Source organism: Oryzias melastigma, linkage group LG3 (genome assembly GCF_002922805.2).
Source record: "Oryzias melastigma strain HK-1 linkage group LG3, ASM292280v2, whole genome shotgun sequence".
Taxonomy (NCBI): domain Eukaryota; kingdom Metazoa; phylum Chordata; class Actinopteri; order Beloniformes; family Adrianichthyidae; genus Oryzias; species Oryzias melastigma.
This window is the reverse complement of record NC_050514.1, coordinates 29,679,441-29,691,963: the sequence shown is the minus strand read 5'-3', so window position 1 is coordinate 29,691,963 and position 12,523 is coordinate 29,679,441. Positions and strand designations below refer to the sequence as shown.

The following is a 12,523-nucleotide window of genomic DNA, read 5'->3' as shown; positions in this document are numbered from 1 at the left end:
TTGATTTTTACCTGAGATAAAAGTTACTGATAATTTTACAGCAACACTTCCTTCATGAACTCATCTTGACCAGAACGAAGGTGGAAAGCAAAATGAAGACAGTTGAAAAACCCAAGCGCTCCTTCACAGTGCGGTCCGTGATGTCAGCTTAATGATTATTTGTGCGGTGAGGGTTCTGCTCCTTCAGGGTGACACAGACCACAAACATAACTCTGCTATGAAGATGTTTAAGCTTCACGGTGGAGTGCACAAGGAGATTTGGACTTGTTTGCTCAGGGCAATCAGTGTTAAGCCAATAAAGACTCCAGTCCGCAGGTTTAGTTTGATCACACATGACAGGGAAGCCCGGACGCATTTGATGTGTGTTTAAAGGGTTTCCAGCACTTTCTGATCAGGATAAATGTGCTTGTTGATCCCCAAACGCATCTGCATCTCCTCTCAAGCTCAGTTCAAATGAAACTGGGATGAGAAGAGCCGAGGAACACCTTTGGAGAGATGATTTAAAAAGCGTTCCTCAGAGGTGGAGCAGGTTTATCTCCACTCATTCTTTCAGGGGAAGGTTAATCCGTGCTCATAAAAATGTGGCAAATAGACAAAAACTGGCAGCTCCAGAAATTTACAGAAACATCTGATGAGTCCTATAGTTAAAACTTTACAAATAAATAATTGACAAGTAAAAATTATTTTTTCAGCTTTTAAAACTTTACACAACAAATTTTACAGATTTTACATCTGGAATTATAGCTTTAAGATTAATTTACATGACAGGTTATATACTCTACTATCCTTTGAATCGACTGATCCATTGACTGTATTATGTTAGATCCTATTTTCACAAACTTTAAATGTCAGATATACTGCTGGAAAATTGTTATTTTTTTTATTTTAAGTCATCACAATTTCAATGGATCACACATACAAAAAATAAAAAAATAAAATCTCATTAAGCTAATTGAAACAGAGAAGTTACTGCATGTAGCAAACTATTTATATGTAAAATAATATTAAACTCACAATAAAAAAGCTGTGCCCCCTCCATATGATCACACTTAAAAAAAAGAATAAAATCTCATTAATAAGAGTTTTAAAAGACAAAGGTTACTGAATGGATCACACATACAAAAAATAATAAAATCGTATTAAGCAACTAAAAGACAAAAGTTGCAGGATTACTAATCAATCTTTATTTAAAATAATATTAAACCAATTTAAAAAAAGTTTTTTTTTCTTAAAATAGCCAGATTTTTAATGGAGCACACAATAGAAAAAATAATAAATCTCATTATTATGGTTTATAAAAGCAAAATTTACTGAATTTAACAAAATACAACTTCATGTAAAATTATATTGAATGGACCAAAAAAATGTTTGTTTCTCTTTAAATAGTCAAATTTTCAATGGAGCTCACACAAAAAGTTATATATTTTTTTAATTAGGCTTTATAAGGATAAAAGTAACTGAATTTAACAAGGTGTCTCTATTTAAAATATATATTTTTTAAAATAACCACATTTTCAATGGATCACACAATAAAAAAATAAATAAAATAAAATCTCATTATTATGGTCTATAAAGACAAAAGTTACTAAGTTTAACAATAAAACTTTATTCGAAATAATATTGAACAGATAAAAAAAAAAAAATCTCCAAATAATCACATTTCCAATGGATCACATACACGCAAAATGAATAAAATATTATTAAGTAATTTAAAGAGAAAAGTTACTGAATGAAAAGTTACTGAATGTAGCAAAAGGTGTTTTTCTTTTTCAAATGATGACAAATCCAAAACATCACAGAAAGCCTATTAAAGTTATTTTAAGTTTGTTAGAAGAGAGAGAGTTGGTCAAGCTAAATTTAGGGGATTTAAAATAATCTTCAATAGACAAAAACTGAAAGAAAAAAAATAATTTAAGTTCTTTAAAAATTACACTCATTTTCCCAATAATAGGCCTGGATACTGTTTATTTTTCGACTTCACAAACACTGAAATGCTTCTATAAATGGGATGTGAATCTAAATTTTAAAAATTGCCACAATTACTGTAAATTAAAAAAAATCCCCTTCTAATGGGGAAACACAGACTGAGAGTATCACAATGACTTCCTGTTTGTTCTTAAAGACTATCGTGAACATCTCTCATGCTCCTTCACATTTCATTACCGCTATAGTAAGTCAGCCCTGACAACCACAAGGCACAAATCAGGCAGACCATCTGTTATTCATCGCACTGCGCCCCGAGGCTGAGTCTGTGTCCTCCTGTTAAAAGCCACCTTTGCACAGCAAATATTTCCACTGGTACAACCGAGTTTAATAACCCTCAAAACAGCCAACAGCACTGTCCATCTGTCCGGAATCCAAGTCTGTGTGAGAGATGATGTGAAGCTGTTCGGATGCTTTGAAGCTGTCAGCTCTAGACTGAAGTGAAGGCCACAACTCTGAGTCATGAGCCTCACGAGGCCACGCAGCAGCTACAATAACCAACCTGAAAGCACCCGAGCAGACGGTTTTCATCGCCGACTCCTGCAGCAATTCATGTTCTGTCGATATTCTGACATGAAATGACACGCTTGTTGTAAGGAATGACACTAAAAGGAAGCAGAATGAGCCAAAACGGGCCCATAATGATTTCCTAAGACTGAAGAGGATGCTGTCTGGATGTTTAACGGGACTTGTATAATGATACGGTCACAAACACAACTGCCACTGCGTGATGGGGAGGCATCAGGATCTTCAAGATTTCATGCCAACTCCAGATTTGTTTGAAAATCATTGGTGAAATTGGGCGAAAGCTGGGTGTTGGCAGCCGGATCACTGAGCGGCAGCAGCTCTGATTGGTCGATGTGTAAATGTCTCCGAAAGACAGCTGTCTGTATCAAGTGCCACTGACTGGTAGCCTGGAGGTATATAAACATCAAACCAGTCTCCACCATTGGTCATTCACAACCATTGACATATATAGAGATGGACACAGCAAGACTGATGTCACCAGTAGAAAATATTTAACCTTGGGTTCCAACGAAATGAAGTCAATTCAGTCGATATTTGTCCACGGATTTAGCCATTTTATAACCAGACAACGTTAGTTGGCAGTGATTGGTCTGAGTCATCATTTCTATGGCAACCACTCTTGCGAGTTTCTGTCAAACGCTTCAAACATTGAAGGTGGGGTTAGCGGGCACCACATGTTTCTATTGAGGCATCTGATTGGCTAATTTATAACTTGCAATAAAAAATATATATCATGAAAAAAGAAACAGGTTTAGCAAAAACATGCTAAAAATAGACACCAGATCAAGAATGGTCATTCTGACAAACAGATTGACTGATAGCTGTTCATTTCTCTATAGAAGTCTACAGGATTTTGGCTTTCCAGCAGTTAGTTCATATTTGGATCTTTTCTTTAATAGTTCTGGTATCGCCTGTCTGTCCTGGGATAGGACCTCTCCCTCATGTGGGAATCCCTAAGGTTTCTTCTTTTTTCCTGACTCGGGTTTTTCTAGGAGTTTTTCCTTACTGGGAGGGAGGGTCTAAGGGCAGAGATAACCAGTTTTATTTAGTCTTAGTTTTTAACTATTGTTCATATTTTGAAGCCCTTTGTGATTTTATGCTATATAAATAAAATTGAATTGAATTGAATCTTGATGGGAGAGGTGATAATCAGTAATTTTCTCTCTATACTATCTTTGTTCACAACTCAGATTTTGAGCAAACATTCTAATCTTATCAATTTACACATTTTTAGACAAGATGCCCCCCAAGAATGCACAATGATCTATCTTCTTCGTATGGTTAGCGGTTTAGCCTGGCCCCTCCTATTGTGTTGGCTATGTTGTAAAGAACTGCGGTTGCTATGGATGCAGAGCGGTGACGGAAGTAAGCGTAATGTGCGCGAGGTGATGACATAGACCAGGGGTCGGCAACCTTTAACAGTAAAAGAGCCATTTGGACTCGTTTTATCAAGACCTAGAAGGAGCCGATTTACTTTAGCCTTTAAGAAATTTGAATTTGCATTCATTACCTACTCTTTTTTATTTAAATAAATATGAGTTATTTCAATTTTTGGCACAAAAAAAGCAAAAATATAAAAAGAAACTAGCATCTCTCAAAATGTAATTTTTTTAAGCAATTTTACCTTTTTACTTTTGTAGATCCAAAATCAGCTAAAAAAGCTAGCTCGTTGCTCAATTACTAGCTAAGCTTCAAAATAGCCTAAAATTCCTCAGTAAACTAAATTAGTCAAAGACGTTAGCATTTTGCTAAAATACAAGCTAAACTCCATATTAACATAAAAAACTCAGTAGAGGCCAAACTAGCCCAAAAAAGCTAGTTTGTAGCTACAAGCCAAACTCTAAAATAGCCTAAAATGTCTTGGTAAACTAAATTAGTCAAAAACGTTAGCATGTTGCTTAAATATTAGGCAGACTTCCATTTTTTTAAAAATCACTATAAAATATAAACACATATCCCATGAATTTATTTAAAGATTTGCCACTAATCTACTCAAAATTTTAAAATTTGAAGACTTTTTGATTTTAGGGCAAATTTTGCGCTATATTTCAAAAACTACAAAGTTTATAAATACCAAAACTACAAGCAGTAATGTCCTCAACGAGCTGAACGTTGTGATACCAAGATTGCTGAAATTGTTGAAAGTTTGATTATAATAATGCTAAACAAGTAAACCTTACTTTAAAAAAAATGATACATTATTTTATTTTTCTCCAGCCAGAGAGCCACCATGGCGAGATAAAAGAGTCACATTTGGCTCTGGAACCACAGGTTGCAGACTCCTGACATAGACAAATGGGAACACACAATTCATCAATACTCAGGTCTCTGAGTTGCTGTGCTACTGTAAAAGCGTTCCCAGTGGTCCTTTAGTTAAGATTACGCTGTTTTTAGCCAAAATCTAAAGATCTATTGTCTTCTAGGACAGAGTTTCTGCAGAGCGACAATACTTCATTAGAAATTCACCTCTAAATTGTGGGCAGAATTATTATTCCAGAGCAACCCCACCCCCTCTTCCCCTCCCTATTGCTGAAAGCTCAGAGCAAGAAGCTGATTGCCAGCCCTGGACACTTTTCATGTTACATATAGGTTCTTTTTCAAAACTGCAATTTTTTTGTTTGCTGCTTATTTACAACAATTCGAATAAGGAGATACTCAGAAATGCAATTTTAAGCTGAATTTTGTTTATATATATCCTCAATCATGAGAAAAATGCTGCAACAACATGTTAAAACATCAAAAATATGATTTTGATCAAAGTTGGTCTTTAAAAAAGTTTTACTTTCAGGAGTTGGTACACACATTAACCTAAATTCCACTTCAAAACAGTTCTACATCCTTCCTTAAATTAATTAAGTTTTTTTCAATAAACTCCAGAACAAAAAAAGCATTTCAGGAATCGATATAACAGAAAAACCTCAAAACCTCAGCTGGAAGATAACCAAATTCATTATTGGTAGGAGTTACAAACCCTCAAAGCTGCATCTTCATTTAGAAAAGCAATGAAATCATTCTGAGAGTGACCAAACCCAGCATTGGATTATGCAAAGAGGGATTAAAAACTCCTTCAGTGATGTGCTAAAGGATCATGCAACCAAATGTATGCAAGTCATGTTTGTCTGCTCGACAAACAAGCTTAGAGACTACTTCTTAGGGAAGAAGAAATGATGATTAGGCCGATAATTATGCTTAAATGTCATGTTTTCAGCATGTGGCGGGGCAAAATGTCACCAGAAAAAACATGGAAGCTGAAAGTGCAGAGAAAAACTCATTTACATACTTGTCACACTAAAGTAATTCTGATGATCAAACTAATTTCAATAAAGCACCATTTTAAACAGAATTTGACTCACACTGTTTCAACGTTAGACTAATAACTCGTACGACTTTCTAGACAGGCTTTTGAAGACATTTTATTTCACTTTTCTTGTACTAAAGTTAGTTTTCAGACCAATCTAGTTTGATCTTTCATCCTCTGAGAGCTGCAGATGTTGTTGAGGAAAAGAGGAGAGGTCAGAACAGAGGAAGCAGACTCTTTTCTACATCGAGTTTTCCAACTTTGATAAAAACGTATTTAAAATTCTTTACAGAAAGAGCCACAAACAAATAAAATATGAAAGTGTCAATGGAGATGGCCTGGTTTAAAGGTTGTGTCTCACTGCCGCAAAGTATAATAAATGTAATTTCAGTCTTTCGTGATACATGTGTGATATCTGCAATTCATAAACGTTCGTCATTCGTCGATGTGCACAGATGTCCATCAGGGATCTAACGCCTTGCTCACGCGAAGCGCTGCGGAATGGAGGCCGCTTCCATTTGGCGCCCTTGTTTACCCTATGATGTGGTTCATACCAGGTGCCAGGAGAGCCGCGGTCCTCCGCGGAAGGCTGGCACTGTGCAGCAGATCATTTTGCAATCTGCGTCAATTCTGTCTAAGGAGCCAAATCGGGGCCATAAATACGGATGTTGCGATGTCTGTATACAACACTACATGATGGCGCTTTGAATGGGCTAGAACGACGTTTTGGACACGCGGTTTGTACGTGATAAAACTGCTTTTTACACTTGTCTTGGGACAACTACAAACTTTGATAGTACAGACAATACAGCAATTTTTTTTACCGTAATTGTCACAGTTCGCAGTCAGTGAACGCACCGGGACTGAAGTTACTACCCTTATTGATTTTGATTGGTCCTTCGTGTTAGCCCCGCCCCAACGTGCCACAGTGGGGCCAAAAGTTTTGAAACTGAAATGTTCAGATTCGGAAGAAAAAAAAGAGTTGGAACTGAAAAAAAAAAAAGTTTTGAAATTGAAGTTTTGAGTTTTGAAACCTAAAAACAGAATATTTGAAGCTGAAAATAATTAAATTTATTTTAGAATAGCAAAAACTTTTATACATATTACATTTTTTTTGGCCAAATGCCAATATATATATATATTATTTGGGTTTCAAACATTTATGGCCACAGAACAGCTCCACACTTGTCGATAGTCACAGAAAAATGCGTGTCTGGTGTGGATTGCAGGAGAGAGCGGATGCCATGTTCACTCTTCGCCGTTTCGCGGTGCTTCTCCGTCCAATGTGAACCAGGCGTTAGCCAACTGGGATTCTGTATTGAGCCATTCAAAATTTTTTAGTCGGTTGACAATTACACAGTTCATGCGGACATTATACGAATCTATTACGTAAATGTTATGCAATTGTGCCTGATTTTTGCGAGATGCATACACAAATTTGTGGCTTTCCACTCCACGTATGTCTAACAGTGTTTTCACTCAAGTACCACAGTATTCCTCCATTACTTTTGGGGGGGTTAGAGCCTGAACACATTTGCGAACACACCAAACCCGCTAATTTGGATCTATAATAAACAGTTGCTCCAGATGATAATTATCCTCTGCGATTATCTTCTTCAGCTTATCAGGATTTTTGTCCACTTCTGTCAGCTGATGACGTTTCTCCATGCAGGGGCATGAAGAAAAGAGTGGAGTAGTTTACAGGTGCTCCCCCTCCTCACTCCGCAGTGGGGGAGGGTTCTGCAGTGTATGATCGACCTCAGCACCTCCTTTAGACGCAAAAATTTCATACAAGCGTCTTGAGTTGTCAAGTTTTTGTAATGAACCGGAAGAGTCATCCGCGAATACGTGAAACCGCAAATAAAGAAACGCGATAACTTTTCTATTGTGTATATAGGGCGGCTATCATGGTAAATTATGTAACTGTCGCACAAACCACGAATGAATTGTCTTTTGTGTTAAACAAGAACGAGGTTTGACCTTGTGACTTCTGCATGAAGGTCATGGGTCTGTTCTAAATACATGTACAGACTTTATTTTCTGCTGAAGGTGCTGACTCACCTGCAGGTGTTTGTCGTTTTCCATTCTAAAAAACTTCAGGCTCTGCTCTTTGCTGTGGGGTTTACTGCTTCAAAGCTAATAAAGTATTTTTTTATTCTGACTTGATAGACGACAGAAGAATTTTACCTTCAGCTGAACCTGAGCCAAAAAGGCTCATTGAAAAAAAAGGGTAAAAACAGGAAAAAGGTACTGACGGGATCGAACTTTAGGACTGGAAAAGGACTCTAAGGAAATGCGGGGCTTTCAAAGGGGTAGAATAAAGCCAAAACACAACAAAACATTATATTATAATCTAATTGAAAAGGGATATTTTTACAATGAATGTGGAATTGATGCAAAAAAGTAAATAAGTCACAAGTCTTAAAGTTTACTCATCTTATAGATCTTAATATGGTCACATGTACAGTAAATTGATGTTAAAAACAACCAAAGCTGTTCTGTACTCAAGGTGATCTGATTGTTGCTTCTATTATGACTTTGGAGTTGAGAATTTATAATGAATTTTAAACCATATCCTTCAAACCGTTCCAGTTATTTAATTTATTCAAACATAGTTATCGGAAAGTTTCAGGGTCTTTATATGTATTCAATTTTATTTATTTTCTATTACAGATAGAACTTACCTTTAATATAATTACTCAGCCAATTCCATTGCTCCTACTATTTGTTAAGATTATTTAGCAGGTATCTTTTTGAACATCCTTAGATAATTTTAGCTTTACTAACTTTTGAAATAGAAACATTCTAGCTTTCTTCAAGAATATTCAGCTAATTTTATGCTTTTTAAAATTGTGGTAATTGTATAATTTTGGTATCATTCGATGCTAAATCATTTTAGGCTTTCCTTCAGTTTGTTGAGCAATTTTTGGGTCTTGATGAATGTTATACAGTTAAATATAGCATTAAATTAGTTAATTTTTGTTTAATTAGCTAATTTTTTTCCAAACTAAAAGTGCATTCTGAATAGGCTCCACGTTTGGAGCGGAACAATTGGGCCAAAACAGCCACTGTACCCGGTCGTCATCTGATGTAAACAGATTAAAAAGGGAGCAACTGATGAGCCGCAGACAAATAAAAAGCAACAATCATTGTTTATCAGACAGAAAAAAGGATCCAACATTTTTTTTGCTCAGACGTATATTTAGACACAGCTGGAAACGGTACTTACATGCTTTTCTGTGTCTCGTTACGTGCTGGTTGCTGTGACGTTCTCCTAAAAGCTACCTTGTTGGGTCTGGTCATTGACAGAAGTCTTTCCTGGACAGAACATATAAACACAATAACAAAAAAAAAAATGTTGTCAATATGTTAAATGTGATACTTTAGAAATAATTACTAAGTCTTTAACCTTATTCCATTTTTCCTATTGATCTTCTGTTTCACAAAAAGATTAAGCGAAATTACGAGTGACCCAAAACAAAGCAGCAAGACGTGTCCTTTGTTGTTTAGTTAGAACCAGTAAAAAATCAAATGTATTCCACTTTGGCGTGGCTGAATCTATATCAAAGATTGCGGGTTACACTGGGCACATTGATGCATAAGGTATTGGACCTTAAAATTCCTGCTTTTTTCTCTAATCAAATTGTTCTCTGTGACACAGTGCACAAGCACAGCACTAGAAATGCAACAAGTGGTCATACAAAAACTCAATTACCCAAATCTCATTTTATGAAGAAAACCGTTATTCACAGAGCAATTTCCTTATGGAAGGGTATTCCTAAGAAAATTTGTGAGCTAAAAAGTAAGTTATTATTCAAAAACAAATTAAAGTGTCAAGTGTTGAATGGTATGTAATGTATTGCAAGAGTATTTTGTACGTCTCTAAAATGCTAGTAGGTATATAAAACTTAATGTTTACGCTGTAAATGAAATGGAAATTGACTGTTTTATAATGTTTATGCTGGTATTGTATTGGAAAATGATTGTTCTGTATGAACTGTGATTTCTGATTTTAATAGACTAAGGAAGACTATCTGAAGGCTATAGTTCTCAGCTAATGGAATCCATGTAAATAAACAAAAAAATAAACCTTGTAGTTCATTTGCAAAATTCCTTCTAGAAGCATTGGTTTAACATCACAGTGGTAAGTTTTGAGACATTTTTATGAATGAATATAGCTCATAAAAACAACTTTTAATTTGATACATATTGCTTCTTCTTATACTGTTTTCCCGCCAATCCATGAGTGATAAAATCTTATCAGTGTACCTTCTTACCCATCTTCTTGCCAGTAACCGTCTTGCAGCATAGCTCCGCAGTGCCAAAGTAAAAAATGTTGAACCTGACGTTGATACAGACGTTCAAAATTGGTCAATAAAATATAAAGTTTGATTAAGTGAACTATCCTGACAAGGGCAGCAACGTGTTGGGTTGTGTCCAAATTGCCCCCCTAACCCCTAATTACTAAAAAAAACTATAAAGTGCGGGACTATCTAGTGTGCCGGATTTTAAAGGTAATTCGGACACAATGTTCACTATTTTAATCTTATTTTTCTAAATACCAGATTTATTCGATTTTCACAAAGTAAAAATTGAATAAAAATGAACATTTCCTGACATCTATTTATGACTCCACTGTGCTCTGATGGTGAAAATGTGGATGGTTTATTCAAGTATTGCATTATTAGTTCAAAATTGTTCAACTGCAATGCATTGTGTTTTACATCCGATTAATCTAGTTTGCATATGTAACTGGTTCGACTGTGTTGGTCTACGTTGTGTTCAGGTCAGGTGAATAAAGATCAGGCTCCAATGTTGATTTAATTTCTTTTAATCTGGTCGACAGAAAAAAAAAACAAATGTTACACTGCTGTCCGTGATTTTCCTCAGTGCTTCCCCCTAACAACTGAAAATTGCACGGAAAAGAAAGAAAAGTCAACACAAAATAGAAGAAAAATTGCGCCAAAATGGCGCGAAAATGACGCATCGCCTCATTCAAAGCAGCTAATAACAAAAATTACACATCACAAACCGAGAAAAATTAATGCAGTACAATTCCTACTTTTGTTAAATTCTGATAAAACAAATTCAAAAACAGTTTAAGCTAAGATATAATTACAAAGAAAACGGACACCAGGAAGAGCACGTCTTACCTCAGCCAGTCCGCAGTAGTCCGAGTGCGCATGTGCAGCACTGTCTTCTGCGTCACCGTGGTGAGTTCAAATACCCTCGGACAGACTAACACCCGGATAGAAATGTTAAAAAAAATGTTTACCTCAAATTTGGTGGAATTAATTAAACTTAACTAAACACCTGTTACATATAGATGTATGCTAGTTTTTTGCAAAGACTTCTGGGAAATTTCGAGCACACTCGATTTTAGAATTAGTAGATTTGGACAGCACTAGAAAATGGTGAACACACCATATAGTGATTGGGGGGATTTGGACACAACCTAAGACTTCCACTATTGTTTTTGCTCCGCCCTCATAATTCCTGGCCAATGACTGAAGAGATCTTTAGTCATGTGGTTTTGTTCACAGGCTTTACTTTGAAACAGAAATGTCCACTTGACTGCAGTCTGATTAGAGACCAAACACGAGGTTCTGGACTTCATCCTGACCAACTCATTTTTCCAGTCTGACTCCCCCCTAAGTGGATAGATCTGGTTCTTTGTGTTTGAACCTTCCACTAAAGTCTTCTGGCCTTTACCGTGCTCCACATTTGAGCTCCATTGGGGATTTATGTGGTATTTCATCTCAGATTTTCCTCCCAGGGTATTTTCCAGTACTTGTACTTCATATCTCTCCTAAAGCTGCAAAGAATCTCATTTTCTTGAAGACCACCTGCATAAAATGAAGCACTAAACCCTTGATCCTGCATGCCTGCATTTATTAATATTGAGACGAACAATCAGAATTTTAGATTCCTCCATTTCTTGACTTTTATGCCATTAAATCAATTTCCTGAATACATTTCTGCATCTTCTGTCCCTTTCTTTATCTCATGCCTGACTCATCAGCGCTGCAGATTCTTCAGGGTTTATGCACTTCTCTTTCTGACTCTTTAGTAACCCTCCTCTCCATCTTTCCAGCAGGACTCAAGTGGTTTTAACGAATAAATCAATCTGGTATCAGAGTTTGCAGCTGGCTTCACCCGAACAGGCTGATGAATGGAGACAGTAGCTGCTCTTGATATCATCCTATTTTGTCCATTCCATCTTTGTCCTTCTGGGCCCTCACCGCTGCTCTCTGTTTGTGCTCAGCCGTGATGGATGTTGGAAAGTTTTAAATGGAAGAAGAAAGAAAAAGAATAGGAGAAAAAGTGAAGCAGGAGGAAGGGACAGGCCGGAGCAGAAGATGTACAGTAGAAGGCGAAAAGGAGAGTGCTGAGCCAGCTCCCTCCACACACGCCGGGTATGTATGTGTGTGCGAAATTTGGCTAGCATCCGACTGCAGCGAGCATTTCCTCCTCCGTCCTCCAACGCCACAACCAGCATCCTCCACATCCCCCATCATTTTGATTAACAGTGAGAGCAGCCAGCTGCATTCCTGTCCCCGCTGAGAGGTCAGCTGTACGGCGGAGCGCCGAGCCAAGCAGCAGAATTATCACATCAAACCGCTTTCCCTCAAACACTCAGGGGAACTTGTGTCTTGGCTTCCGATTCAGGAGAAAGTATTACAAAGATGAAGGTGTTTAAGTCATATCTGACAG

At 36.7% G+C, this 12,523-nt stretch overlaps 1 long non-coding RNA gene across 2 annotated transcripts in view; it reads right to left on the bottom strand.

Annotated features, from left to right (window-relative positions):
- LOC112160345 overlaps positions 1 to 11,634 on the bottom strand; it is a 56,376-nt gene extending 44,742 nt beyond the window's left edge. The window contains exons 1-2 of one of the 2 annotated variants that reach the window (XR_004947644.1): positions 10,963 to 11,634; positions 9,039 to 9,127 (exon numbers count right to left, since the gene is read on the bottom strand). This is a non-coding gene — a long non-coding RNA (uncharacterized LOC112160345). The remainder of the gene's footprint in view (positions 1 to 9,038; positions 9,128 to 10,962) is intronic. The other variant, XR_004947643.1, reaches the window with a different exon arrangement.
- Positions 11,635 to 12,523: the final 889 nt, after the last annotated feature.